The sequence below is a fragment of the Lissotriton helveticus genome, chromosome 6, assembly GCF_964261635.1.
Source record: "Lissotriton helveticus chromosome 6, aLisHel1.1, whole genome shotgun sequence".
In the NCBI taxonomy this organism is placed as follows: domain Eukaryota; kingdom Metazoa; phylum Chordata; class Amphibia; order Caudata; family Salamandridae; genus Lissotriton; species Lissotriton helveticus.
Window position 1 is genome coordinate 241,120,884 of NC_136067.1, and position 26,594 is coordinate 241,147,477.

General features: G+C 47.7%; 1 protein-coding gene across 1 annotated transcript in view; it reads right to left on the reverse strand.

The window, feature by feature from the left end:
* Nucleotides 1-26,594, reverse strand: part of TNFRSF21 (TNF receptor superfamily member 21) — a 257,647-nt gene that overhangs the window by 22,432 nt on the left and 208,621 nt on the right. The window lies entirely within an intron of this gene.

The window sequence follows — 26,594 nt, forward strand, 5'->3', positions numbered from 1 at the left end:
CCTCCGCCTCCTCCACCGGACCATGCCCCCCCCCCTCTCTTATCGCCTGTCCCCCTCCCCACCCCCCCTCCCCTGGTGCTGCGCTTCGCCCCGCGCGCCGCCATTTCCCTACCTGTACCCCCTTCACCTCTCTCGACCTCGACATTGGGCACCAGCGCTCCTCCCTGCACCCCCCCGCCTCCCCCCGCCCCCCCAGGCCATCCGCGCCTGTCACGAACTTCAAAGGCGCCTTCTTCCGTCCGCCGCGTTGTCGTCCCGGCCCCCCTCCCCTCTTTGCCGCCCCAGCCGCTCTTTGGCCGCCACCGCGCGCCGCTCTCTTCTGCGCTCCCGCCCCCTCCCCCTTCCGCGCACGTGACCTAGGCAGCTCGCAAGCTGCCACTGCCGCCGCGGCGCCATCTGCAGCGCGCCGCGGTGGCCTTACCCGCAAATCGCCTCGCAGGAGGTCCGTCCTGCCCGCCTCGCCGAGGAGGCGAAGCGCTTCCCGAACCTGGAGGTCGGACAACGCGTCAGCTGCCATCATTCAGGTACCTCGCTGTCAGCCCGCCGCTTCCTCCACCACAGCACGGCTCCTCGCGCACCACGCCGCAACCTGCACACCGACCACGAGCTCCCGCCCCTATATCCCTACCGCTAACCTTAAAAGCTCGAACCACACAATTTCCCCCACAGACACTGCTCTAAAAACTAAAATTACCACAAAAATAACCGAGCCCCCCGGCTGCTGGGTCACTGTCCCATGAAATGGTGCACAGTGACCCAAAATGGCCGCTTATCAACCCTCCCAGCCCAAAAGGAGCCCAAAAACCGCCGCCCAGCCCCCCACTGCCACCCCTCGCACCCCCTCCGTGCCGCGCGCCCCGCCCCCTGCCCCGTGGGGAGCCCCCCCTACTGGGAGGAACTATGTCGTCATCTGCGGAGTCCTCCCCCCCCAGCTCACTCTCACCTCCATCTCCCTCCTCTTCCCCCCCCTCCGACTCCTCAATCATGAGCGGCGCTTCCCCCCCTGTCGCTCCCTGCCCCCTTGCCTCCCCCTCCCCCATTGCCCCACCGGCCCCACCCCCCACTCCTTCCCCCTCCCGGCCCCCTCCGCCTCCTCCACCGGACCATGCCCCCCCCCTCTCTTATCGCCTGTCCCCCTCCCCACCCCCCCTCCCCTGGTGCTGCGCTTCGCCCCGCGCGCCGCCATTTCCCTACCTGTACCCCCTTCACCTCTCGACCTCGACATTGGGCACCAGCGCTCCTCCCTGCACCCCCCCGCCTCCCCCCGCCCCCCCCCAGGCCATCCGCGCCTGTCACGAACTTCAAAGGCGCCTTCTTCCGTCCGCCGCGTTGTCGTCCCGGCCCCCCTCCCCTCTTTGCCGCCCCAGCCGCTCTTTGGCCGCCACCGCGCGCCGCTCTCTTCTGCGCTCCCGCCCCCCCCCCCTTCCGCGCACGTGACCTAGGCAGCTCGCAAGCTGCCACTGCCGCCGCGGCGCCATCTGCAGCGCGCCGCGGTGGCCTTACCCGCAAATCGCCTCGCAGGAGGTCCGTCCTGCCCGCCTCGCCGAGGAGGCGAAGCGCTTCCCGAACCTGGAGGTCGGACAACGCGTCAGCTGCCATCATTCAGGTACCTCGCTGTCAGCCCGCCGCTTCCTCCACCACAGCACGGCTCCTCGCGCACCACGCCGCAACCTGCACACCGACCACGAGCTCCCGCCCCTATATCCCTACCGCTAACCTTAAAAGCTCGAACCACACAATTTCCCCCACAGACACTGCTCTAAAAACTAAAATTACCACAAAAATAACCGAGCCCCCCGGCTGCTGGGTCACTGTCCCATGAAATGGTGCACAGTGACCCAAAATGGCCGCTTATCAACCCTCCCAGCCCAAAAGGAGCCCAAAAACCGCCGCCCAGCCCAAAACTCCCTTCCTGTGTCCTCTAACATTCCTCCCCTCCCCTTCCTCCCGGTGCCCCAAAATCCCCGGGGGGCGAGCCTCCCTCCGGTCGGCCACCCCCCGCAAAGCCCCATTCACATGCAATAATGTATGCACTTTTACGGGGCAGGCGAAAGGAGCAGTATGCGCAGCGACCGGGGGAGAGAGTAATACATGAAAACAGAAGTGCTGGCAATAGACTGAAATTGTGAGCTAAACAGTATTGGATACTGCTTTGAAATTTCAATCGATTACTTGGACAACACTGCCTTCTATTTTTGATACAAGAAATAAAATTACAATTGCTTAATAGGTCTTTCCACTTGTTAAACCACGTAGATGTGGGTCCCTTTATCTTAACGTTTTAAAATTATTAGTCTATTCTTTCTTTAACAAGGGAATAATCAATTCCTCGCTGACGTCAAACTATTTAAGTCACAACGATACCAGCCATTAATTCTATCATTTATCTATTCCATTCATTTATATTATAGCTCCTCTTTGATCACACAACAGATACTATTTAATTTTCTTTGAAGTTTTTATTTTGCGTGGACTTGACCCCAAGGGCGCTGTACAGAAGCACCATTTTCATTACACAAGGACGCATTCATTTTTGTAGACACTGTGAGATGAAGTGATTTGTACAGAATCACAAGATGTTGCGCCCACGCCGAGACTGGAGCCTGGTTCCCGAATTTCAAAGTCGACAGCTCTGACCACAAAGCCACATCCTCAACGCTTTCGATCACAAGAATATGGACAATGGAGGCGTTTTAGTGCGTTTACTTGAATAAGATAAGACCATTTAAAGCCCACAAATCACAAGCCGAACGAGACTCAGCCGGTTTTACTCTACTTGCCTTCTGTCCTTTCACTGAAACCTTTGGCTTCCATGGAAATTGAAGTTATACACACCACACTGTGCAAACTGTTTTTCTGTTACTAACCAAAGGCTGGTTCCAAACCCAAAACCTACAGAGAATTATCTGTAAACAACCCTGCTCTGATACTTGTCCTTACAGTTTTGTTACCGGTAGGAGTAAATCAGGTTATATTTTCCAGATAGGTGCCACACCTTAATTATGCGTGCACACAAGACTGCTTTATTGCTTACTGCTCACAAATGCTGATGAAATTACTGGAAACAGGGTAGGGACACCGCAGCCATCGCTTAAACTTTTAACAAAAAAACAAAGCCGCTCAGTCACAAAATATTCAGTGCAAGCAAAATACACAATTTAATCAAACTAAAATAACTCACTCATTTTATGTAAGCGATTATAGGGAGGAGGAAAGGAGGGAGGTGAAGGAGTTCGCTGGTATTGCTAGTTTTCAGAGTTTTTGCAGTTTATTAGCGGTTCCCTATTGTTGAAACTAAGTAAGTGGTTCATACCTTTTTCGAATACCTACTTGTGCCCTTTTGCAATAGAGGGTACATCTAATATCCTGTGTTCAGTGCATCACAAGTACACTTAGAGCCCGAATACGAGTCAGGTGGAGGATATCCCACGTGGTGGTACCGCCACGCCTGGCCAAGAGTGGTTTCATATTCCTGCTTCCGGATTTACCGTCTGTGGAAAAACTGGTCAAATTTTACTGGCCGGAAAATCCAACTGTTTAAAGCACTTTGGGAATGGGCTGTGTTAGACCTGTCTGGCTTTTTGCGTAGTCCCTCCAATGTATTATTTATTTTGTCCCCTTTTTGCCCCTCATACCCTTAATAATCTTTGTGTCCACTAGTTTTTAAAGGTGTTGGCCAAGGGGATAGGTGTTCTTTTGTCCCTCATAGTTTTTCACCTTAGGCCCAGAGGCCTGTTCTGTCAGGAAACTGCTGTAATTCACAAGATGGAGGGCCTTAACTGTTTCCAACTGCCACATCTTAGACATTCCCATAGGATAACCTTAGGCCTTCCAGAACCTTCTGGACCCTACTGGACTCTGTGGGGGTTGTCTATAAAAGGGCAGGGGTTGAGCGGCCATTTTGTCTGTCAGTGAGGAGCAGCTAGAGTGAAGGCTGAGGTCTGGTAGGGGGTAGGATCCTGAAGGGTGGTTTCCTCTACAAGAGTAGCCCTCTGTCAAGGCTTTTCCATCGCCCATTCCTGTTGTCCTAGCCAGGCTAGTTCATCCTGCTGACCCTGGACAGTTAGGTAGGGGTTAACTTTTGGGATCTAAGAACTGAATTTAGAAGACTCCTGTGCCCCTTTATCTGCCCAGTAAGGAGGGCTAGTGGTCTAGTGCTGAGGAAGTGCACTGTGGCTGTAACCTGTGGAAGCCCCCTTTGATTCCCCCTCCCTTCTGAGGGTAAGAAGAAAGCTTTTGGCCTGGGTGGTGCTGGACACCCCTTACCTGTGTCAGGACTGGTAGCGAGCTGACCCTCTTCTAATTGTTAAGGTGGTGAAGAGTGGAGAAAGGTCCCATCTAATCTGGGAAGTCCTGAAGGCTTCCGCCGTGATCGGGATCCCGGGGGCGCCTTCCGCGCTGTAGTCGCATTGCTGTGTAGCGACCCGGTTGCCAGGGGAAGTCAGGGCGAGACGCTACCAAAAAGGCGCCTTCGCGCATGCCCAATCCGTTGTTGTCATCCCCTCAGGAGGGGCCTAGGACCGAGCAGGCCCGTGCGTGACGCGTCCTTCCTGAGAGCAGGCGCTGGGTGAGGAAGCACCAGAGCGAGCGCTTCCGCGCATGCCCGCGGGAACAGTGGTCCCGCCGATCAACGCGAGGAGGGAGCGCCGGCTGCATGCAGAGCGAGTGTCCCGCCCTTTTTCCCTCCGCTCGAGCGCCAAGCAGAGGAGCTGGCCGAGTGAGGAGAGCGTGCAGGGGAGCTTCAAGAGAGTCTTTGCCACATCCGATTGCTTGGCCACCTCGGTGGTGAATTCCCCCCCCCCCCCGCTTCTACCACAGAAAAGGACCCAGCAACGTTGTAGAAACAAGTAAGGAGGTGAATTGCAGAGGGAAGTGGCGCTAGTGCCTACAGTGGAGCGAATTAGACACTGGTCATTCAATTCCTGCTCATCACAGGTTGGGGAGTAGCATAAAGAAACCTGTTGGCTAAGTGAAGGCATAAGCTCCTTACAAAGATTGCTGGTTATTAACTAAACTTCGGGGTAAACTGGAATTCCTCACTGAGGCCAGATTTGGTCAATGTTGTGAACTGATTAAATGTATTATTAATGATAAATATTGAGATAAGTTAACATCCCTGAAAGTAGAGCTACTGTTTACATGACATCTAAATGTAATGGAAGATACTATTGATGTGGATTTTTAATGCCAGTTAACACTGCTAAAAAGATTGCTATTAATTCCATGACATCTGCATTTGCTTATACTGAGTGGTAGTTTTCTCTCCCAAGACTTTAGCGGATTGTTATTTCACCTGATTGATTGTAAAGTACTGAACTGTGAATCCTAAAGTATAAGAGAACAGAATATATTATTTTTATAAACAAGTACTTATTTTCCTAACAGCTTGGTGTAGCGTCCTTTTTAAGTGTTAATGCGTGGATTTACTGCTGGGTGGTCTGCAACCTTCACACTGTGCCTCTAGAATTATATGTCTTACCCCTAGGCCAGGCTACCCTAGGTGACCTGACATCCCAGGTTCTAACAGGCTGTATGCCCCATTCTTAATCCTGCCCAACCAGACCCACAGCCATGGCCTACTCCCCCTTGCCAGACTACAGTCTAACCTGCTCTCCCACACGCTCCCTCCCGCGCCACTCCAAAACAGCACCTCACCCCCACTCACCATCTGCTCACAGCAGGTAGTAAATGTGAGCAATAACCCCACAGAATGGAATATTGTGCAGAGTTCCACCCTGTGAAACTGAGTCAGGATAGTTATTTTCCATTCCATGGGGGATAAAACTTGTACCTCCACAGAACTAGCAGGTATTACCACACTTTCCTATTTCTTCATGGGTGCAGAATTACCAAAACACCAGTACCATGCAACTCATTCCTGTAAAATTGATTGTTAAAGTGATTTTTTTTCTTTTATGTGTTATTTAAATGAACTGTGATTTTAGCTGTAAATGTGCTTTTAAGATATTTCATATCGAAATAAAGCTTTGTACTACTACTACTACTACATAATCAGGGCCTTACTATAGCCTTATAGCCTGCCGTAGCAGGCTATACCGGCTATTAAAGGCCTGCTCTAGCGTTAAAGGCCCGAACGGAAGGCGAGGGCCTTTAACAAGGGAGCAGGTTTTGAATAGCCGGTATAGCCCAGCTACGAAGGGCTATGAGGCTATTAGAACATTCTGCCACTAGAGGGCAGAATGTTCAAACAAATTAAACAAAGGCCTCTCGGAGCCCGAGGGGATTGAAATCCCCGAGGACTCCGAGAGGCCTTTCTTTAAACAACATTGAGATGTTGCTCTCCGGGCCTATACCGACCTGTAGAAGCACGGAGCACTCCATAGTCTTCAATGGAGTGCTCCACATTCCAATATTCTAATATGGCCTTATAGTCCGCTGATGAGGGCTGTATATACCAGTTGTTAAAGGCACCCTGAACCCAAGTTACAAACCCGAGCCTCAGGCTCGCGGGACAGGGCCTTTAACAAAAGGTATAGCCCAAGGCAGAAGGGCTAAAAGGCTAGTAGAACATTCCACCCACTTGGGGTAGAAAGTTATAAAATGAATGGGAGAAAAATGAAGACAAACATTGGAATGTTAGAGCACCGGGCTTCTACCAGCCATTATAGGCCTGGAGTCCTCACTGGAGCGCTCAACATTCCAATGTTCTAATTTGCTATAGTTCAAGTTTACACTATGTAGCTAACGTGAGATTGGGAGAGGTCGCATGTAACAGCTTTTTTAATGAAAGGCTTATTTCTAACGTCAGTGATGATTTGTGAGTCTATCCAGGAAACTGATGAGCTTTATGTGTAGACATATTTGGTTTCCGTTTGTCCCGAACAACACAAAGAGCAGGAGTTACCTTCTTAGAAATCCAGGCTAGCAGATTCCAAGCGTATTGTCCGAAATAATGTTTTAATGAGTTTGTGCACATCCTCTTGATGATCATCCACTCTTTATATCTATCTCCCTTTGAGATAAATATTAATCTTTAGGTTGATGGAAATTCCAGCTACTAACTAAATTTTTTGCAGAATCCCCAAACGTCAGATAACAGAAGCTTAGAACAATATCTAGTGGCCACTATCGCTTTAAGCGCTGTACTGCTCAGAACCGGACCAAACAGACAATGCAGCTGAAAGTCAAAGAACCACCACGTAACCAACGGGTCACTGCAAACATTACTCAAAACCCTCAAAAGGAGTCATCCAGTGAATGATTTACTGCACAGATTGCTACCACTTTACTGCACAGATTGCTACCTCATATATTTTGGGTTGCTCACTAATGTCACTTTTTGATTGTTGAGTCATGTAACCGATTGTTTGCATTTGTATTCTGTTCTCATTTTTTATCAGTACTATACTTCCAATTGTATTCAGCACTACTCTGCACAATTCTGCAACTGCACCCATCTTCACTCTTCTCTCCAGTAATGCACCGACTGCTACCTCATACATTTTGGTCGCTCACTAGTGTCACCGTTGCTCCCTAGGGTACCTCTTATATGCTGGTTGCTCACTAGTGGCACTTCTGCCCACTAGTGCCATTTTTTTTTTTGATCCATGTAACCTGTTGTGTTTGCATTTGCATCTTGCTCCTGCATATCATTATTGTTCACCCTCCCGCACTACCTATACCGCCATACCAACATGGATCCCATCGGCAAGCACACATATAAAATCAACTACTTACCCTTGCTCACCAAAAAAGCCGCTAAACGCTTTAAACACGACCTCCTTAGGTCCCACCCAGAAACCCCCTTTGCCGACTCCTACTTCTCATCGGTCAATGGACCCTTGAACACCGATATCATCTTCCACACCACACGCAGAGCTCAATGGAAAAAAGCGTTCCTCACCCTACTCACCGTCTCCACCATCAGGAAATCCGCCCATGGCCTAACACTCACCATCACACCATCCCATCTCTTCCCAGGCAGAACCACCATCACTATTTACAATAACGGGATTGTCCTAATTCAGTCGACAGACAGGAACCTGGAACTACTTGACAACCTGTTCCCCACTTTCGAAGAGCACCTATCCAATCCTCGGACTTACACTCATATCACCCACGGTCCTACCACCCCTGACGTCACAGCACCCACCCACAACCCTCCTAACCCAGTTCAGCACCAGAACGACACTCACCTCACCTTCACTCCCAGCACCATAGTCAATTACCCACCTGCTGCAGCTACCCCTCCCCACCCCTCAATCACAGACACAGCCCCTTCATACACCACCCGCTCCCCCATACCAACCCTCGTACCCCCGCTCAGCTTCCCATATCCCCCTCCACACTTTGCACTCCCGTCCCGTCCTTCACACCAATCTTCTCAGAACACCCCTCCTCCCCCAACTGCACCCCACACAACATGACTCTCTCTCCGCCTATCTCCCCCCCACACTTAGCACTCTCGTCGCGCCTAGCCTTCACCCTTCCTGCAACCTCTCACCCCCCACTCTCACTCCCCACTATCCCACCTCCACCCCCACCCCCAGCCTCCACACCGCCCCCATTCACCCTTCCCCTCTCAGCACTGATGCCCTTCCCAATAACGCCAACACCACCCCTAACACCAATCCTCCCTCTAACACTTCCAACCCCTTCACCAGCTCCACCTCTCCTCCCCGATGCCCCCCCTTCTCCAGCAACCTATACGCCTGCTCACCGCCAGTACCCTCCCCCAAATCCGCGCCCAACACCACGCTGGACATGATTATGTCCACCCTCCTCCAAATGAAAGAAGAACTACACTCCATCAAAGAGTTGCTCATCACACACCCCAGACACCCCCCTCCCATCGCCACCTTTACATCTAATAACACTTCCCACTCACCTACTACTCACCGTACCACACAACACTCCTCACACTGGACCTCTATCCTCTCTCGCAATACCACCAATCGCAACATCAATCGCAATCGCAATACCACCAAGCGCAATAATCCCTTTACACCTAACAACACTTCCTCCTCACCTCCCTCTCGCCTTATCACACAACACTCCCCACACTGGGCCTCTATCTCCTCTCGCAATACCGCTAATCGCCCCAGACGCACCACCAATACGATCTCAGATCATGACATACACACCCTTCTCCACTCTTACGTCCCGGCTCCCCAAAATCGCCTAGACACCAACCAGCTGTCCATCCCAACGATTATCTCTAACCCCCTCAGGCACCAAAAGGATAACAACAGAGGCTCCGTCCCCAACAACCTCACAAATGTACCTCTCACTATAGAACCTTCCTCCACCCTCTGCACCCCTAGCCTCAAATGCATACTTCTCAATTGCAGATCGGCCCAAAGACACTCCGCGGGGGTCGCCGATCTCATCATTTCTCTGGAACTAGATCTAGCCATTCTGACTGAAACATGGCGGTCTGATTCTTCTACACCTATCATGGATATCCTAGTCCCCCCCCCCCCAACTACTGTATCATTAGACTTGACAGGTCCAAAAAGACAGGCGGTGGAATTGCCTGTATTTACAGAAGCAACCTCTCAGGTATTAAAGCGTCCGCCCCCTCTCTTACTTCCTGTGAATACCTCTGCCTTGATGTCATCAGCGAAAGCAATCGGTATGCTCACTACACATCATATACCACCCACCTGGGGACAAGCTCTCCTTCGTCCAACAACTCATGGACACAATCTCAACCAACTCAGGACGGCAAAACACCCAAATTTTCCTTGGCGACTACAATCTCCATTGGAATGACAGCAGTGACACAGTGGTAAATAGCCTCAAAATCTTCCTCAACGCCCTTGATCTCACCCAAATATGCAATAGCCCGACCCATGAGAAAGGCTCTATCCTCAACCTTATCACCTCCAAAGAAGACGCTATTCAACTTGAGTCAATCCAACCTTGTGACTGGTCAGCTCATCATATTGTCTCCTTCCTTATCAATGAAAAAATTAAATTTAACACAGTTCAACGCTATAAGCCCAAAGTTTGGAAAAGAGACATGAAGAAACTCAACCCAAATTCCTTACCGCCTAACAGCTGCAATCTCCTACTTCCCCCTGCCGGCGCTACGGACGTTCAACTCCTGACTGACCAATATCTCAATGCTATGACCACAATAATCAATGAGGCTGCACCCATGCAACTGAAAAGAGTTTCGTCCAAGATCTCCAACCCATGGTATGACGGGAGCCTCAATGAAGATAGACGGGCCATGCGAATGGCAGAGCGCACCTGGAGGTCAGCCCCCTCTGTACTGCACCTAAAAACACTGAAGAAACAGAGAAACGCCTACTTCAGGAAAATAAAACGCTCAAAAAGAGATTTCTTCAGCCTCCAGCTCGCCCAAGCAAAAAACCGCCCAAGAAAACTGTTCGCGCTAATCAGAACACAATCCAAAGAACAACCCCAGACACTCAGCACCATGAGCGCTACACCTTCCTGTGAAGAATTCTCTGCTTTCTTTAACCAAAAAAACGACAACATAAGAAGCGATCTCCTCAATGACGCAAGCCTCTACTCCAACCCTCAACACACAGCAGCGTCTGAACCAAAGAACAATGCTACATGGTCATCCTTTGGCACCTACTCCGAAGAAGAAATTGGCAGACTGATCAGCACCCAGAAACCATCCAATCACCTCACTGACCCTCTTCCTGCTAACGCTGTAAAAGACTTTACCCCTCTGCTCCTCCCACTCTGGACTAAGATTATCAATAGCTCTCTTCAACAAGGATCAATCCCTAACACCCTCAAAGTCGGACAAGTCACACCGCTACTAAAAAAAACAACAGCAGACCCCACTGATCTAAACAATTACCGTCCTATTACAAATATCCCCACTCTCGCTAAACTGCTGGAAAAATGCGTACAGCTACAACTGACTAAACACATAGATAAGTTTGATCTCCTCAACGCTCATCAATCAGGCTTCCGAGCGGGGCACAGTACCGAAAACGGCCATGACTCACATAGTGGACGACGCCCTCCAAATCCTAGACCAAAACGATACCTGCCTCCTCATCCTTCTTGATCTCTCCTCAGCTTTCGACACAGTTAAACATGAGAACCTACTCGATTTGTTAAACACAAGAATGGGCATATCTGGGACTGTTCTCAAGTGGTTCACCTCCTTTCTACACAACCGGTCTCAAAGATTCAAAAGCAACAACCTGATGTCCTCTCCGGTACCTGTATCGCTAGGCGTCCCTCAAGGATCCTCCCTCTCCCCAACACTGTTCAACCTAGTTATGGAACCTCTCACTACTTTGCTACAAGCATCCAATGTTCACTTTCACATGTATGCCGACGACACCCAACTTTATCTCAAAATACAATCTCCCAAGGACATCATGCTTCTGAACACCACGATTAGAAACACCCAATCCTGGCTTGCCGAGAATCACCTCAAACTCAATGCGCTGAAGACTGAGTTCCTCCTGATCTCACCTCCCGCAAAAATCTCTACCGCTCAAACATGGCTTAAGCACCTAACCGCTCTAAATGTACAACCTACCATCGTAGACTCAGCAAAATCTTTAGGCATAACACTCGACGCCAACCTCAACATGCAGCAGCACATCAGCAAGGCAACGAAAGGAGCGAACTTCCAAATCAATACCTTGAGAAAACTTAAACCCTTCCTTCCAGCCAAAGACTTCCAAACTGCAGTACAATCTATAGTCATCCCGCACATAGAATACGGTAGCACCGCCCTCTGCGGGCTCCCCCTAACTACAACGGCACCCCTAAGAGCGTCCCTTAACGCTGCAGCGAGACTCATCACTGGCTCAAAAAAGCACTCGCATATCTCCCCTGACTTTAAATCCCTGAACTGGCTACCTTTTGAAGCCAGAATACATCTGAAAATAGCCTGCATGACACACAAGGCTGTACACATGAACTCACCTGCCTACCTCACTCAAAAGCTGACAATTTCTGGTGGCTCTAGAAATACTAGAAGCACAAACAATCTTCTGCTGAAGCCTCGAAGATTTCGGAAGGAAAAAACCTATAATTCTCCTTCTCAGGAATGGCACCCAGGATTTGGAACTCACTCCCTCCTGAAACCAGGCTCATCTCCTCCAACAAACTTTTTAAGAAAGAAGTAAAAGCGATCCTCATGGCCAAATACACATGATCTATTATTCTGCATCTCTCAAGAATCCGCTCTGTACTACCTGCCTGACCCCTTGGACTATTTGTATTACTTGTTTTATCGACTTATTTGATTGTATACGTTCCCTCTTTGTACATTTTTATATTGTTGACGCACCTGTCTGACTTTGCATACTGTACCTACACCACCTCAACTTTCCCTACTCTTGTACTTTTGATGCACCTGTGTGACTATACACCCTGTACTCATCTCCTACCTCAACTATGCCTATCTTCATGCTAAGCATTTTAAGATCGCTTAAACAAGTATATGCTCCTTATTTTTGTACTTTTATATTATTGGCGCAACTGTTTGACTATGCACCTTGTACCTACTCTATGATAGAAGACACTACCTCACCTTTGACCTACCTCTTTTGACCTACCTATGTAACTATGCATCTTGTACCTAACTACCTCAACTATTACAGTCTATTATTCTATGACCCACTTGTCCTTGTAAAGCGCTCTGATATCTGCAAAGATCTTGTTTGCGCTATATAAAACTTTCAAAATAAAATAAAAATAAAATAATGATGCCACAATATATCTCAAAGGCTCAGTTGACATCAACATTCTAAAAGGTCTACTGTTGGCGACTGTTAGAGAAGCAGCAATGGGCAAACAGAACTATTTTTTTTCTACACTTACTGGCCCCTTTAAGGCGTCAAAAACACATTCCCAGACCCAAGCAATCTATTAGCTATGCCACTAAGCTAAAACAAATGTATTTCTAAATTATGCATTTGCTATGCAATAACGAGATGCCTTTGTGGAGCCAGTACAATTGTGGATGCTTCAACATTCATCCAGCGAATGTACACTCCACTTCATATCATTTTTGCCCAATCTGATTACCCTGCTAAATCAGAAGCGTGGGCCGTAGTTAATGACTGTAATAACAAATTATAAACACATGATGCAATACTGGTAAATAATTAAAGATTACCTCCGCCCTGCAGTCACTACACAACAAGGCATGCCAAAGCTGTAAGGGTAATCGGGGGCCACACGTCACCCAATAGACCACATAAATAATACAGACACAGAACAAGTACAGATCTGGTCAAATATACCCAAGTGCTTATTTCACAATACTAGAGCACTGCCAACAGCACCTTTGGAGCAAAGTCACCATAACCCATGTTCACCAATTGGATCCAATAAAGTCTTACAAATGTAGAAGGTACACAAGTCGCTGCCCTCCCAATCTCCAAGATGGATGCTCCCAGGAGCGCTGCCCAGGAAGCGGACATTCCTCCTGTTGACTTCACTGGTACTCTCCCAGGCCAAGGTAATCCTTTATCTTTGTAAGCCAGAGCAATTATAGATCACCCATTTGCTCACAGATTCAACAGATGCTTTCAAACCTTTTCTGATAGTGACAAAATCCACAGACTTTACTCTGATCTGCTGATGAAGGATTAGACACAAACTGAGACGGCACCACCTCCTGATTCTCATCCAAAGAAAAAAGCTCAAATGGATGCTTCTGTAAACGATCTAAGACTAACTGAAGATCACACACTAGAGCCAAGTTTCTCACTGTAGCTCTAGAAATAGAAAAACCCCTTAGAAGTTTAAAAACATTGTTTATCGGGGAACATACCCCACTCCAAAGTTCTTTAAAAGCCTTAACAGCGTCCACTGAATCCTTAAGGTGGAAGAAGCGAAACCTAGAGCAAAACGATCCTGAAGAAAAGAGAACATTTATCCCCTAACAAGAAATTGGATCTAAGTGTCTGGAAGGCCACCACCTTCTAAAAGACTGCCAGGCCTGGCGTTACATACCTTCCTGACCAGCGCTTCTAGGAGGTGCCGACCTGCTCCACAGTGTCTGCCTCACCACTGGTGGCCTCAGATTGAGAACATTTAGACAGCTGCTACTGGAAGTAACGAGGAAGTAAGCAAGGAGAAAAGGGAGGGTCCTGCAAAATACTACATTTCACATTATGGGGCAGCCAAAGAAAGCACACCTTTAATTCCAGGAAGAACAACAATTGAGAAAACTTATGAAGGCTTATGGTTTACAGTCACACTTTTACAAGCCCATGCTTGGAGCCTCACAGCATCTCTTGGACTTCCTCCACACCAAACATGCATATGACATCTTGGATTTACTGCAATAGTGTAGTGGGTATCAATACATAACCTGCCATAGGCAGATATGTTCAGCACCAAGTTAAACAGGGCTTGACAAGGTTAGCACAACTTGTTTTGTCAATGTGAAACGATTCTATGCACTGAACGTTATGATTTGTTTTGAAATAGGGTGTGCAAGTGAACTTGTTATGAGCTGGAAATGTGATTGATATGTGTGGGCAATCGTGCACATGCTTATGAGTGGCATGGGTTTGAGTAGAAGGGGTAGCGTCCAGAGTACGAGTGAGTAACTTGGGGAATAGGGTTACTGTAGAGGCTACGAGTGTCTCAATAGGGTTACTCCTTTCTACTACCACTATCATACCTATTTCTTTCAGAATAGTAGAATTTCTAGGACAGATCTTTGTGAAACAGTTATTTGGTTAGCGTTAGTGGGCTGAGAATTTAGTCTAATTGCCCATTCAATGGCTCAGCTACACAACAGTAAAGGTTACTGAAAAAACACTTGTAGGAGATCAAGAGAAGACAGACATTTGCAGTTTAAAAAACCATATATTCATTAATTGTACTCTCAAAATTATCTATCCACTGCGGTGGCTCACAGTGGGAAGCATTAATAAAACAATCGTTGGTGAATGCCTGTGTGATCAGGTGCAGCCTGATCTGGAAAGGAGCAGGCAATGCACACGCAGGTGCAGACATTTCATGCACAGGAACAGAGTTTGTGTGTCCAGTTATTGCCTTGAGTGCTCCGATACCGCCTTGGATTCTGAAGTATTGCCATGAAACGCCAGGTCTTCCCATGACATGGCCAATTTTTATCACAACGTAACACAGCCAGGTCCAGCAACTGAATACTTGGCTCTACCACATCATGCATTTTTACAGCCATCAAATGCCTGGAGTACATAAATTCTATACCAGCCTACTCACAGTAAATTGCTGGATACAGCCCTCTTGTGTCAACGCACAGCCTTGAGGCATCCACCACTTGGTGTGCTTCACCAAACTTGGCAGGAGACACTCGCCCAATGAGGCTGAAACCGGGTCTTGGGTTTGATTTGTATTCTGGTTCAAAAAGCACCTGGATTGGCAGATCGGGCTGGAATGTACCTACTGAGCAGGACCAAGAATGATGTACATATGGCTGGGTCCAATCTGAAGTGGCCTGGTGGGCAAAAGAACGACGGGCTAGAATGCTACCCCGGGATAAACTGCAAGCCCTCCTCGCATTGCAAGCACTCTTTTCACTTTGTGTGTGCTTGAGAAGGCACTCGCCTGCCTGCAGCGTGCCTATGAAGCACCGTTCGCAGGAACAGTACTCTCAGGTACTGAGTCCATGCACTTCTATAATCTGAAAAGGAGAGTAGCAGCACTTCTCTGCAGGACTGCAATACTTTAATGGCAGTGTACTGGCATTTCCGAGTAGCAAACAGGCGCCAGGGTACAGTGAGAACCTGTCCTTTATATTTCCGATTCTAGTACTGAGGGTAAGTGCACCGTGCCGTCCTCGTTATCCGCGCATCTGGGCCAGCAGGGGAACCACCGTGGACAGAGTGCGCTGAACTTGGGCGTGGCTTTAACCACAGTGCCAGATCGCAGGCCGCCTCTGCGTCACTTTATTGCATATATTTTCACTGCCGTACATTTGGCTCAGAGATAAAATTCCCATGAAGCAGAACAGAAAAGAAAGCTATTATCGTAAAGAGCCTGTTGAGCCGACATGGGCCCAGAGTTTCTTCTCTCGTGTGCAGGCCGCCGAGCGCTCTCGTTGCCTTAAATTATGGTCTAACGAGCTGGCACGAGCTGGCACGACAGGCCCGACGGCCTCCGGGTTCTGCAGTAATTCACGTGCCAAAAGGAAGCGCGGCTGCTGTCCTGGCGAGGCCCAGGCTAACTTTCACTTCGCTTCTGCAGGTAAAATGAGGACCGGAGTCAACTGAAATGAAAAACACCACATATGTACCTCGATTTTAAAGCTTTTGTGCAAACTGCCTTGGGAATATATGTTCCTCTGCATTGGAAGGGCAATTCTCCACCAGTGGAAAAGCTATACATGTGCAAGGCAAGCTGTCTACATACAAATGTGGCGCACAGAGGCTCTCTTTATGATGGGCCCGGGGACCACCTTGGTCTGAATCAGGATTACAATTTATGCACAAACAGTACACAAACATTAGATTTCACTTTATATATTGAGACAAATTGAAATTGTGTGCGGGGAAAATAACACTATACGGAGTTCGATAGCTTTGAATGAAAGAAAGATGATACTGCTATGTCACCCCCCTTTCAGACCAGAGAATCTCCTGATGAGGTGCCAATACTTACTAGGAGAAAATGTGAACCCTGCGGTATCGGTAATTGCACGGGCGATATGACCCCATGATGTTACCGCCACTGAGAATGAGCCCCACAGACTGCTTACTGTAATCAGTCTGGAATCAGTCTAGGTAACCAAGTCTTTTAGAGCATCCATTTGAGATATAATCGCCTATCCCAGAATCGAGCCAAGAGAAGTTTTGGCGGCTTGACTTGGCCGGTCAGGGGCTGATGGTCTCTTTCAGCAATAGGAAAGAATGTGAAGCAAGGTGAATTATTAAAGCGGGAAGAAACCAGAGCAATGCGCTTCAAAGGGATCCTTAATCAAAACCCCAACCTTTACTCCAACTGAAAGCCATAACTAATCCTACCCGTACTTCTAAACCTCTACAACTCCATGCCATAACCTCACCCTCATCTCTGACCGTAATCCTTATTCCCTAACCCTTACATTAACGCCACATTATCCTAATTTTAACAAGAACCATAATTGATTGTAAATTAGGAAAGCATATACATTTAAATGTTATATTTATTCCAAAATAACATTAGTGCCCTCTATTCAATTATAGGCCTGAGCATCTGGCAAGGGCCTATAACAGGGGAGAGGGGCTTTGAAGGAAAGTATTACCCTAGGCCGAAGGGCTTTAATAGTATTAGAACATTTCACCCACTGGGGATAGGATCTTCTAAATTAAAAAGGGAGATATAGAAAGCCAAACACTGGAATGATGGAGCAGAAGTTCTGTAACAGGCATTATTGGCTCTGATCCTCTTCATTGTCTCCAATGGAGCTCTCAACCTTCTAATATTCTAATAACCATTAGAACATTGGAATGTTGGAAGCTCCATTGAACACAATAGAGTGCTCCATGCTTTACGGGCCGGTAAAGGCCTGCTAAGCAACATTCAAAAGTTGTTTTCAAAGACCTCTCGGAGTCCGAGGGAATTTAAACCCCTAGTCCTCTGAGAGGCCTTTGTTTTATTTGTTGGAACATTCTGCCCACTAATGGCAGAATGTTCTAATAGCCTTATAGCCCTTCGTAGCTGGGCTATACCGGCTATTAAAGTCCTGATCCCTTGTTAAAGCCACTTGCCTTCGGCTTGGGCCTTTAATAGCCGGTATAGCCCGCTACGTCGGGCTATAAGGCTACATTAGAACATTGGAATGTTGAGATCTCCATAGAAGACAATGGAGTGGCTCTGGGGTTATAATAGCTGGTACAAGCCCGGAGGTCCAATATTCCAATGTTTGTCTTCCTGTTTCTCCCCCTTTAATTTAGAACATTCTAACCTTAGTGGATGGAGTGTTCTAATAGCCTTATAGCCCTTCTGCTGAGGGCTATACCAGTTGTTAAAAATACTCACCCTCAGCCTGCGGCTCAGCCCTATAACTCATATTCAGTGCCTTTAACAAAAAATATAGCCCTCAGCAGCGGGCTATAATCACACACATGCTTAGAGACCAAGGAAACCAAATTTTAATTCACCTAATGTGTATTTTATACACTACTCCTAAACCTGCACACCACCCACTCTCACCCTACTCATGCAGGCTACTGTTCAGGAATGGAGGCCGGGTTAGGGGCACACACAGACAGCAGTGATATAAGCAAAGCCAAGCTCCTCAGTTGTACGCAGGGTGATGCATTAATTGACAGGCTTATACGCACATTTATTGATGTATGTTCACAAAACACAGTATAATAATAGCCTTGCTATCCTATATATTTTCATAGCAGTGTTCTCCACTTACGTGTCTTCTTGGCACTTTAAATTGTGAAAATGAGGTCTGCGAGTGAGGATTATCCCAATGGAGAGTCTGTTGGATGAATGCTATTGGGCAATTAATCTACCCTGGCCCGAGTACAAGTGAGATATCTCGTCCATAAGGTGAGGAGTTATTCTAAGGAGCTTTCATTGACGTTCATCTTGTGACCCGTCAAACTATTACTGCAGGGTGCTCAGCAAGTGGAAAGTGGGGCTGAGATACGACCCTCCACAGACCAATTATGGCAGGGGTGCACGTTTCAAGAGGTACCTTTGATTTATTTCTTTATAACCCACGTGGCTTCCTGTCAGAGCCTTCATGCTAGGGGGTAGCCCTACAGAAAGGAAGGAAATAGCCCCCTCGTCGTTGTTTGAATTGTAAAATACAGCACTAATCAGAGCGGAATATGTCCCCCTGGTCTGGGGGTCCCGGTGCCACTGCACCTGCTGCACCAATAGGAGCCACACATTTGATTCCGTGCAGTGTTTGTGATTCTTAATCAGGGGTGTTTTGTTTATGATCTGGGTTCTAGAGAAGCAAAATGGCAGCAAGCATGTCTGCCCGTCTGAAAATACTCAAACCAGAAAGCATTTCAACCCTAAACGCTTTTTGCGACTTTCCGTTTGTTTATTTTTTGTTCTTTTGAAAGAGGTACCAAACCGAGATCAAAGCTAAGCTAAACTGACACCTGGGCGCAGGTTTTCCTGGAAGAAGCGAGTCATGAAGGTCAGTGACCACCACCCCCGCCTTCCAGCTCACCGTGTTTGGGAATTTTCTGTTTCGTCACTGGAGGGGCGGTGAACCGGAAGCACACGCGTGTGAACCAATCATGACTTAGGAATGTGCAACTATGAAAAAACACTCGTGTGCACGTCACGAGAGCTGAGCGGCCGGAGGTGGAAGACAACGGACCGGTTTCACGCTCAAAGGAGTGACTGTTGCTCTACAGCGGAACAAAGCGGTGACTCGGGCACGGATCCGAATTGCAACAGTCGGTGACAAACTGATTCACTAAATGTCAAGCTGAGTCAGTACATGGATTGCAGTCGATCGTAAAACGATTAGTTGGTAACTAGGTAGCAAAAGTGAATTGCACAAAATGCACTATTTCAGCACATAAAATTGGCGGCAGCTGGAAAACATCCCTCGGCGCACAGGCGATACTGCCATCAAACAAAATGACACCGCCAGTTAAAACGATGTACCTTTCCGAAATGCCACAGAATGAGAACACAAAGCCCACATACACTAACTTTGCGTGCTGCCCGGCATAAAGTGCTAATGTGCTTTACTGCCTCGTCAGGGGTAGTAAGCCCTACATTTGAGCCGGAGGTTATAGGTGGGGCTTATGGCGATCATTTCTGAGGGCTGGAACGTAACTATTTGTTATTATCAGACTGTGACCCAGAGCAAGAGAGAAGGCGGCAGAAAAGGGAGAAGAGAGAATGGAAAGAGGCGGACAGAAGTGTAGAGTGAATAAGGACGGATGAAAACCAAACTGGAAGAGTGAGATAAAGAGTCAGAGAGAGTAGGGGATGGAAGACGCACAAGGTGGAATCAAAACTAGTCCAAACATGGTAACAAACTAGCAATCTCTGACACTCAACATCAGGTGGTAGACTTACTAGGCCTTGTGGCACGTATACTTTAAGAACTGCCTAGATGAATGGAATTAAAATACAAGTAAATGAAAAAGACTGTGGTTCACTAGTTTCATCCAAGTGATTATCTAAAAACACGGCAAGTTGCAGCACTACACTGCGATCTAGAAAAGCAAGTTCTTTTTGTCCCAAAGTCAAACGTCAGTACTTGTATTTGGCTGTAATTTAGATTGAAGGACAGCTGTGTGATCTTTGAAATTGGGTTAATGGAATCAAGAGCAACACAAAATTTCGGGGGGTGCGGTATCAACAGTTGTGGGGAGAGCTGAGTCGGGGCCTGGCTTGGTTCCGCGTGGTTAAGTGCGAGCCAGGCCATCAGAAGATGCAAATAAGGCAACAATGTGATAAAAAAAAGACGAGACACTTAAAAAAAATAATAATAATAAAAATATATTTCACGTTTCTCATTGTCTCCATTAAGTACATACAATAATCTCTCTGAATGTATTGCCATTTATTGAAAGGAATTTTTTTTAAACTGAAGAATCCAGGGCACCCTCATGCTGTAACTACTTTGCCACAAGTTACCCAAAAAGTCAGTCTAATGTTTTCTATTTTTATGGCCTCTACTGTTATTAAATATGATGCAAGATTATTATATATTAACCATACATAATTTAGGTTTTTGTAGAGCACAGAACCTAAACGTAGCTACTTCGGGGTGCTCTCCAAATGGCTGATTAAAGAAAAGGATGTTTAGTGAAGAAAAGTGATTGGACGTGGATCACACAATTTGTTCGAGTGGGGAAGCTGGGAAGTGGCTGCATGGCGTGTGTGTTTGTGTGGGGATTTAAAATGGTAGGTGCGAAAAAAATATTAAAGGGTATTCATCCATTGAGCAATACGAATCCAAAAGCATAACTGGGGTCCTAAGGGTATAGGACACGAACAAATGATGTGCTGAACTGGGGCCAAAATAGATGCCAGATTTACGGTGCTTCGGAAATAGCATTAAGATTTCAGTCTAGTGACTGTAAGCCAGCTCAGCGTGATGACGTCAGGTAAAGAAGCTGCAGGAGGAGGTCTGTGCTATCTCCCGACACGTGCAGATAAGTCATCAGACAATGACTTAACACACATGGCAGACTAATAGCCAACTATGCACTATATGAATGTTACATAACAGCACTTGTTATGTTATGTTATGTTATGTTTCTTTTGTATAGCGCGCGGCGACTCAAAAAGAGTATCCCGGCGCTTTCACAGCGAGACCTACTGGAGAATAACACAACACAACGATAAAAACAGAGAGGAGATAAAATAAAAGGAGAAAAGAAAAACCTATAAAGTAAACAACCAGGTCTTAAGACCTTTTCTAAAAGCCAACAGGCTCGAAGCGCCCCGAAGTGTCAGCGGCAAGGCGTTCCACAGCTGGGGGGCACGCAACCCAAAGGAGCGACCCCCGATGCGGGCTCTTTGGACGCGCGGCACCACAGCCAAAAACTGTGACTCCGATCTGAGCGACCAGGCCGGATGGTAAACGGACAGTCTCCTTTGGAGGTACTTTGCGCCTCCAGAGTGCAGGGCCTTATAGGCCAAAGCCAAGGTCTTAAAAATGATACGCTTGCGGATAGGCAGCCAGTGTAGGGCCTTCAAGAGGCCCGCCACCCTTGCTCGCCTATTTAAGCCATAAATGGCTCTTGCCGCAGCGTTCTGCGCCACCTGGAGACGCTGAGCAGATACTCCGGCAGGCCCAGGTAGAGGACGTTGGCGTAGTCCAACCTGGACCCGATCAGAGCCTGCACAGTCAGTTTCCGGTGTTCTTCCGACAACAGGGGTAGGAACTTTCTTAGTACCTTCAGGAGACCGAAACAGGTGCCCGTCACTCCCAGAATCTGGGCTCTCATCGACAAGCCCTTGTCCATCTTCACCCCCAGATTCTTAGCAACTAGGGATGAGGAGGAAGGTGGAAACATGTCGGTCGGCCACCAGTCGTGCCAGTCAGGATCCGACGCACACCCAAAGAAGAGCACCTCGGACTTCTCGGGATTGCACTTGAGGCCACTCAAATGAAACCATCTGAAGACAGCCCCAAGGCAATCCCGGATGCTCTCCCCATTAAAATCTCCTCCCCTCTCACAGGAGAAGAGGAGCTGAGTGTCGTCTGCATAGGACACGATCCAGGCTCCGAAAGACTCCGCCAGTGCCGCCAAAGGGGTCATGAAGATGTTAAAGAGGGTCGGGCTCAAAATAGAGCCCTGAGGGACCCCAACACCCAGTGGCGGCATCACAGCAGAGTCCGGCGGGGTCCAGACCGTTTGTCGGCGGTCGGCTAGAAATGATGAGAACCAGCTGAGCACCGTCCCCCTGAGACCTATCTCGGAGAGTCTCGAGAGAAGGCCATTATGGGGGACGGTGTCAAACGCCGCCGACAGGTCCAACATGACCAGCATGGCCCTGCCTCCGGAGTCCAGAACTCCTTTGATGTCTTCCGACACTTCCAGGAGTGCTGTCTCAGTACTGAGATTGGGGCGAAAGCCTGATTGGGAGGCATGCAAAAGCTCATGCACTTCCAAAAAATTGGAGAGCACCATTTGGATGTGCTTCTCCAAAAGTTTCATCAGGGCAGGCAGAAGAGAGATTGGTCTATAGTTGACCAATGCCTCCGAATCGAGACCGGGCTTTTTCAACAGGGGGATCACCATAGCCTGTTTCCAGGCTAATGGGACCAAGCCCTGACTCAGTGATAAATTAAGAAGGGGATTGACCAGGGGATTTAAAACTTCCGCCATCTTAGACAGAAACTTTGCCGGACAGGGGTCCATAGGCGAACCGGACTTGAGCGCGCCCATTAGTCCTTGAGTCAAACATTCTTGGGTATGGATGGTGAACCAACCTCCTGCTTGTTCTCCACCCTTCACAGAACACTGGTCCTCAACTGGGCACTACTAAGCGGATCACAAGGTTTACTCTGCCAATCCCATGCATCTATACAAACTGCCCAGGATGAGACATTAAACTTGTCAGGGATTGAGACACTAGTCACGTACTCGGATGGGTAGGTGATGAAATAATACCCGAAGAAAGTACAAGGTGCTGCACTGGACAGATAACCACTCCAGTAGGGTTCCTTCTACACTTAGATAACATTCTCAAGAGGTCATCGCAGGGAACATTCTCAAGCGGGCATCGCAGGGAGTATGCAAATAGGAAAAATGTACACATGCAAAACTTCCACCCATTGAAAAATTCTACATTCATTTTTGCTGTGCCATAATTTAAAATATATTGTCCCCCCCCCACCCTCCCCCCAACAGGAAAATATTTTTCCCTGTGGATAAACCTCTTCTTCCAATATTCTCATAACATATTGGGGTCTTTCTCCCCATGTGCCGTACAGATACACACTCCTGCCAGAATAATGTGATGCACTTCCACTATGTTAAATTACAGGTGGGACATCATAGTCCATGCACGCAGATTTTTGGTATAAGTAAATGCAAAATCCCATGTGAAAAATACTCTCAAACGAAGGGCCTGATTACAATCTTGGTAGATGGGATACTACGTCACAAATGTGACCGATATCTCATCCGCCAAATTACAAGTTACATAGGGTATAATGGAATTGTAATTTGACGTAGTAACTGTCTGCCAAGATCATAATCAGGCCCAAAGTCTTGTGAACGGATTTGCTTCTTGCAGTGTAGGTTCCACCTAATAGTACCCAGATTATATGTAGTTATAACACACTGAGTTACAGTCTGGGCAGCTGGGGGGAATACTTACAAGACCTGTAAGGGTGACCGTACAAGTGAGCGCCTAGTATCACAATGAACCAGACAGGGAGGATGAGAGTGCCCTGTGTGTTAGATTCCTGCTGGCCCTCACAGTGGCATTGTCCTAATAGCAATGTGATGGAGAAGCTGGGCCTGCCCGCGTATGCCTAGTTGTCGGTGAGCATGATGTGTGACTGTGATGGGCCGAGAGATCAAGGTGATGACTCCTCATGCCCGAATGGGGCGAGTGAGAGAAGGTTATAGTACGAAAGAGTATTATTGAATGACTAGACCTAGTGGAGGGGTTCATACTATCCTAACATGGCAGGTCCAAGCTTGGGCGGTGTATCACAGGGCAGGTTAGGCTTCCAGAGAAAGAGAAAGCAGTCAAAGTGCCTGACGGGTAACCACCACGGTATGGGTGTGCTTTGAATGGATGGAAAAGGGGGAATCTTGTACCCTTCTACTGGTCATTTATGTCCTTAGCATCAGCAGGTGACATACTGCTGGAAACTGGAAATAATAAATATACATGGCTGACCAGTATGAGCAAACCCCCAACCAGAGGACAACTAACTGCCTCAGGTGATATTATGCATAGGGTCTGGGGGCACAACAGGTCCGTGCACATGCTTTGTGTGCACCCAGGGCACTACAGCATGACAGAAGGGACCGCAGATGCTGGTGTGGCCCCTTCTGTAATACTAATAGCGCTGTTGCACAGTGGTGCCAGTGCTATCGTAAGAGGGCGTTCCTTCATTTGCCGGCCAACGTGGAACCGTGCAAATAAGGTAATCTCTTTGCCTTTGCACCTGCATCCTATTATGGATGCACACACAGAGGCAAACAGGCCCTTACGAGCCGCACTGACAGTGCGCTACAAAAAAGTGGTGCACTGGTAGAGCTATGTCTCCTTTTTGAAGTGCAGGGGCTGGCTGCTTGCATAGGGATAGAGGGAGCAGCGTGAAAGAAACTGCCCTGTATTTCACAGCTCAAGTTCGTGGCTACCCTGGGAGCAGCGCAGTATTATAATAGGGCACATTATCCAAGTTTGTCCCAGATACACCTTTTGAAAGTGGACAGTGCGTTATGGTAGTCTGCTTTCACCATAGTCTTGGAGGACCAGTGGCCCAGGGTTTCGCAAACCAGCCTTGGAAAAGTTCACATTATGGATCCTCGTCATGTGGAACCATAGCAACCAGACTAGTGACAGCACACAACTATACTGGGGAGACGTAGTTTCTGCTTAGGTGTAAGTAACAGTTTTTGGCAAAGCCCATAAAGTAGGGCGGACTACCACTGTGTGAACCGTATGATTGGTAGGACTTGGGGTTTTTAGGGCCACCCAGCAGGAGCCACTGAATAAAAGGCAGATTACAAACCTCCAGGCCACTGACCTACCGGAGGGCTGAGGGGCGGTCAGTACCAAGGTAAGTTCTTGCATTAAAGGGTCATGTGATTTTAAAGCTGAAAAGCCAGGGCGTCCTGAATGAACTTGCACAAAAACTGTGCAAAACAGAGCTATCTGCATTGGAATTGTGATAGTACAGTGTTGAGAGAGGCATGGACATTCACAGGACGAGGAAGCATAAACAGTTTTATAGGAAACTGAGATGGCTGGAATATCCTCTTAGTAACAGAAGTAAGATTCTTGCCAAGCTGTTACAACTGCTAAGGCCTTGCATCATGTCAGCTGTGACTCACCAGCACGCCAGACTCTAGCATCTACCTCTCAATTGTGGCAAGAGCGGAGTAGACATTTTGTGTGAGATCGTGTGCACAGCTCTGTCTAAGGTTGCTCCTACACATCTTACTTCTAACTAAAAAACTGAAATAAACTGTTCTGCAGGAAGCTCAATGGCAGAAACTAGGAAAGTTTATGGCTTTTTACCTGGGGCCAGACATTCAGTCCTGCACTACTATTAATAATAATAATCCACATTTGTAAAGCGCAAACCATCACCCGTTAGGGTCTTTAGGCGCTGGGGGCCGTCCGTCAGGAAGATTAAGCAAGCTATTGTCCAGAGTCACATGGTGCTGGGCTAATCTGCCGCCGGCCCCGGGGATCGAACCGTGATCCCCAGATTCCAGAGTCAGTCACCCTGGCCGTGGTGCCACACCTCTTTCAGGCCTCCGGACACGGCTCCATGGACACCTTACGGTTCTTATGGGATTCGGGTCTACTCTGTGAGAATCCCCCATCTACTCGAGACCTTAGCTTTTCTCTACTCAGAAATAACAGTTCTCGCCGCCTCCTAACCTACACATGACAGACTTTTTCATCGCCAATTATTCCTTTGCCCTGAAGAAGCCAAGTTTTGGGTGAAACACGTTGGCTAGTTTTATCATCTGCATATTGTGCATAGCAGAAAATAAAAGATGAAAAACAACATTTGAGGATGTTTTGTCGTTAAATGCTTATACCTGTTTCTGTTCTCCATATGTTGCCTCTCATCCAAAGTAGTTTGTGATAATTGTTTGTGGTCTACTAGCAGCAGGCCATTTGAGGCAGGCAATATACTGTACCAATAATTGTGACCAGTCCAGGTAGTGCAGTCATCTAGGACCCAGCTGCTCGGTACTACTAAAATTCAGTTACTCCAATAATAAATTAGTTAAACGTTGTGGCCTATTCAACACAAGTCGTCTCATTGATCAAGTCCCACAGACGTCCCTAGCGCACTTTCTAAACGCCCTAAATGTGGAGTAGTGGGGGCAGACCGTAATCATATGGTTTGGACATGTACCAATAATGTAGAGTAATGGTCAGGATTGGTTAATATTTATAAATGAGGCAACATAAAGACATATACCAACCTCCCCTTGAGGTGTGTATACTGGGTACATACCACCACCCTAGGAAGTGTAAACTCACAA